The sequence below is a fragment of the Fukomys damarensis genome, unplaced genomic scaffold, assembly GCF_012274545.1.
Source record: "Fukomys damarensis isolate Sample0158 unplaced genomic scaffold, DMR_v1.0_HiC HiC_scaffold_33, whole genome shotgun sequence".
Lineage (NCBI taxonomy): Eukaryota > Metazoa > Chordata > Mammalia > Rodentia > Bathyergidae > Fukomys > Fukomys damarensis.
The window spans coordinates 51,985,905-51,990,856 of NW_022900945.1; the positions used below are offsets into that span (position 1 = coordinate 51,985,905).

Here is a 4,952-nt window from a genome sequence, read left to right on the forward strand (position 1 = left end):
TCCCCCTCCCTCTCCCTATTTGGAAGGCAGCATTTGTTGGGAATGATGGTACACATTGAGCCTGTAGCAGTGCATGAGCCATGGCTTTATCTGGTTGTCGCCCCAAAGCCTCGTGCACTCATAGGAGGGGCTTTTCTGAGGTGGCCGGACCGAGGATGTGATAACTGAGTAAGTTCTCTGTGTTAGCGTCACTCTGGGGCCCGACAGTGGGAAGCTCCCACCCTGGGTGTGGGTGGCATCAGCTATTACTCTACTAGCCTGAACCAACAGCGGAAAGGGAGGCTCATGGCTGCTGCTTTGCCGCTCCTTTGTGCCTGGCATGGACTGTTTCTCCTCCGTGCCCCTCAGCCAGGCCACCTTGTCGGAGCCAGCTGACTGCAGACTGACTCTTCTACAAACTAAGAGCTGAAATAAACCTTTCCTCTTTTAACTTTGGGTGTCCAGTATTTTGTCTCATCAACCAAAAAGTAACTAAGATAGAACCCAAGAGGCAGTCAGAAGGCCAGGGATTTAGCTAAGTGGTTCCATGCTGGCCTTGCCTGAGTTCAATCCCTAGTACCAGGAAAAAAACAAAACAAAACAAAAAAAGAGGCAGTCAGAAACCCAGGATTTGCCGGGTGTGGTGGTGTACACCTATAACCCAGCGTTCAGGATTGCCAGGAGTCCAAGGCTGGCCTACACTACGTAGTGAGCCCCCGGGTTGGAGGTATAGCTCAGGGGCGAAGCACTGGGCTGGCCTGCTCAAGGCCCCAGGACTACAAAATAAGCAAACGTATGGCTAGCTCACTTCGTTCCTCCACAAAGTAGAAAGCAATAAAGGATAACATTATTGGGTAACTGACAACTCTGAGATACACAACACATCATTATACCCATTTTTACAGAAAAGGAAAATTAAATATAGATTCAGGAACTTATCTACAGCCAACTTTTAAATGGTAGCTAGCATCTGAATTCGGGAAATCCTAGAGAGGGAGACAGGGAGATCTCTTGCGAGGTGTGGCAGTGCACGGCTATAATCCCAGTAATTCTGGAGGCTGAGGCAGGAGGACTGAGCAAGTTTGCACCCAGCCTGGGCACCTTAGATACTTGGTGAAATCCTGTCTCAAGGGAAAGGGAAAAGAGCTGGGTATGTAACTTGGTGCAAAGGCCCTGGGTTCAATTCCTAGTGTCATAAATACATAGACATAAAAAGGGAAAAGATTTTGTAGAACTGTGAGGGATACCAATATTTGAGGGGTAGATAGAAAAAGAGAAATCATCAAAGAATTGGAGCTAAATCTGTGTATTTGTTAGTGCTGCCATAACAAAATCCCGCAGACTGAGTGGCTGGAATAACAGAAATTAATCTCCCTATAGTTTGGGAGGTTAGCGGTCCCAAGATCAAGCTGCTGAGAGCTCTTGTAGATGCCCTGTATTCCAGGTGTCTGTATGTACTTTTTCTTCTGTACCTGTCTGTAATCTAATCACACCCCCATCGCACCCCATACTGGGGAGCCTAGGGCTCATTCACTTTTTTCCCTTGAGATAAGGCTGCATTATGTAGCTCAGGCTGGCCTTGAATTCACAATGATCCTCTGGCCTCAATCTCCTGAGTGCTGGGATTACATACAGGTTTGTGCCACCACACCCAGTGTGGGGTTCACTCTCTTGATCTCCTTTAACTTTACTTACCTCTTTAAAGATCCCAGGGCAGGGGATTTATCTCAGTGGCACTGTGCCTGCCTCCCAAGCACAAGGTCCTGAGTTTGATCACTGTTCCCCGCCCAAAAAAGGATCCTGACTCCAAACATTACTTTTAAGGTATTAGGATTTCAACATAAAGCCATGGTACTCTGTTTTCCTTCACAGAATATATGTTACAATTTTAATTATGTGCAGTTATTTGTTCATGTATTTGAATTACTATATTTTAAATTTCTAGAAATTGTTCCTTTAAAAACCTATCTTGGGTGTGGTGGTGCACACCTGTAATGCCAGCACACCGGAGGCTGAGGCAGGAGGATCACTGTGAGTTCAAGACCAGTCTGGGCTACACTGTGAGTTCCAGGTCAGCCTCAACTACATAGTGAGATCCTGTCTCAAAAAACCAAAAAAAAAAAAGTGTGACCTTAACTTTGGTCAGTTTTTCAGTGAAAAAAATGTCACAGGCAGTAAAGGGTTACCCATAATTCCATACCCAGGTCAGTTTCAACTACATAGTGAGACCCTGTTTAAAAAAAAAAAAAATCTGGGAACTGGAATTTGGTGGCAGAGTGCTTGCTTAGCATGCACAAGGCCCTGCATTTGATCTTTAGCACTGAAAAAGAGAAAGCAGGAGGAAGAGAGAGATAATTCTAGCCTTGAGCTTTTTCCATTTAAAATTGTGTGAGTTTAGGATATAAATTAGAGGACAAGCTTGTGAATTCCAAGAAAGGTCCCCTCTTTCCCCTGACTGAGAGCCAGCTGGGGACATTGCCTCATTGTCTATCTTTCCAGTTAGGCAGTTTTTCATTGAGAGTGGAGCCCAGGTAAAGCTGTAAAGCTTTAGTTTGAGAAGAGAACACCAGAGCACCCTGCTTGAGAAGGGTCACCTTTGTAATTGACTACCCACGATTCCTTTCACAGGGTTCAGGCATTCAGAAGCCTCTACAGCCACAATCCACAGGGGCCTGGCTATTGCTCAAGCTGATGACAGATCTTGGCATCATCCACATGGTGATTTTTTTTTTTTTTTTTACAGGCATGCAAATGCAAAACTTGTGGGCTCAGGGAAGTCTTCACCCAGATATCAGAAATAGGCACGGGGCCGGGCGTGGTGGTGCACGCCTGTAATCCCAGCTGTGGTCCTATTTCTTTCTTTTTCCCTTTGCAGTGGGAATGCTTATCTGTGCCATTGTCCGTCAGCAGTGTTTGACTCTCTTGGATGTTTACAGAGGTTCACATGTAGGAGTTTGCCTTGAGTCAGTCTCAGAGGACGTTAAACTTTTCAGCCACCCCTGGACTGTTAAACCTTTGGTGACTTTTAGAGATGGACTGAACGCATTTTGCATAGAAAGATGCACATAAGTCTTCAGGGTGTGTCAAGGACAGAACGTTAGGTGTGGATGGAGAATGTCCCTACCAGGCTCGGCGTTTGGAAGATGACTGAATCGTGAGCACAGTACCACTGGCTCGCTATTGGGAGGCAGGGTCTGCTCAGAGGCGGCACGACCTGAGAGGGTGCATCTTCCTCCCCACCTCTTCCCTTCACTCTGGCTGCCAGGACCTGAGAAGCTTCTGCAACCAGAGTCCCGCACACCAGGCACTTCCTGCCTTGGAACTGGCTCCAAACCCAGGACCGTGTGTTTGCCAGGCAGGCGCAGTGCCGCAGAGCTTTCACTCTATCCCTGAACATCAAACCCCCACTTTTTTTTCACTCGAGTTCTCAGTAAGTCACTACGTTGTTGTTCAGGCTGGGCTCGAACATGCAGCCCTCCTGCCTCAGCCTCCCAGAGAGCTGCAGTCACAGATGTGTCGCACCACACCTGAGCCCTGCTCTTGCACATGGGGATCCTGACTCAGCTAGTTTTTGCATAAGCCCAGGCTTTGTCCCCTGATAAACCACTGAGGTTGATGCTGTGTCACTGGGATCTGGCAGATGCTCCTGGAGCTGTCACCTCCATTTCAGCTGTGCATTTTTGGATTCGTGCTTTTTTCCACCCAGTACCAAGGATCAAGCTCAGGATCTTGTACTTGCCAGGCAGGCGCAGTGCCACAGAGCTACAGCCCCAGCCCTGGATTCTGGTTTTGAGTTTCATATTTGAGGTGGAATTTTATAGCAGAATAATTATTTAGGGTACCTAATCTGTTTTATTGCTGGCAATGGAAGTCGGATTCTTTGTTGACTGTGTGGACTCCTATGTCCCCATCACTGTAAATTTCATGAGAATCGTGGCTTGCTCCGTCTTATTCATGGCTCTGTTCCCAGAACTGTAGCCCTGTGCCTGGCACCCATAAAGTGATCGGTATATAGGTTCGGAGTGTACGAAGGGGCAGAAAGTTAAGAGTGCTCAGAAAGGCAAGAGGAAGATGTTCAGATCAGGACTGAAGAAGAGGCCACTTGCAGGGCTGGGATTTAGCTCAGTGGGTCCACCTGCCTCGCAAGCGCAAGGTCCTGAGTTCGATCCCAGGTAAAAAAAAAAAAAAAAGGAGGTCAAACATATTTGTAGGCTAAAGAAAATGACCTTGTTTAGTGAAAGAAACGATAAAGGAGAGAGGCAGGACAGTTGATAGGACATGCCTTTATAGAACAGACACAGAGGAGGACAAAGGCCCGAGTCACAGCCTTTGCGGGGTCTCCTTTGGCTGGGTGTGGCGGCGCACACCTGTGATCCCAGCGCTCGGGAGGAGAGGCAAGAGCATCACTAGTTCCAGCCCAGCCAGGGCAATTTAGTGACTATCAAAATTAAAAAATAAAAATAAAAAAGAACGAGGGGTATAGCTCAGTGTGAAGGCCCGGAGTTCCATCCCCAGGACCAAAAAAGGCAGTCTACAAAAGGCAGTGACGAGGCTGGCCTCAAACTTGTGGTGATCCTCCTGCCTCAGCCTACCAAGTGCTGGGATTACAAGCATCACAACCACACCTAGCCAATAAATACTTCTGGAGTGAACAAATAAAATTTAGCTTAATCTACAACTATGAAGTGATGAGTTGCCTGGGACCAAAGACCAAAAGACAAAGATAACTGCGGGTGTGATAGTATGTTAAAAACATCCCTGGACTCTAGGGCAGGCGGGGAAGGAAGTGAAGTCAGGAAGAACCTGACAGAATAGAAATATAGTTGATCCAAATTAGGTGATACAAAATTGAAGAGTGAATGGCAATTTTTTAGAAAATGTGTAGGTTCATCTAAGCGTGCTGGCTCATGCCTATAATTCCAGCACTCAGGAGGCTGAGGCAGGAGGATCTTTTTTTTTTTTTTTTTTTTTGG

The 4,952-nt window shown here is 46.8% G+C and overlaps 1 long non-coding RNA gene across 1 annotated transcript in view; it reads left to right on the forward strand.

The window, feature by feature from the left end:
- The window catches only part of LOC104856871, a 16,557-nt gene that overhangs the window by 4,949 nt on the left and 6,656 nt on the right, over nt 1-4,952 (forward strand). The window contains exon 3 of the long non-coding RNA XR_778736.2: nt 2,608-2,697. This is a non-coding gene — a long non-coding RNA (uncharacterized LOC104856871). The remainder of the gene's footprint in view (nt 1-2,607; nt 2,698-4,952) is intronic.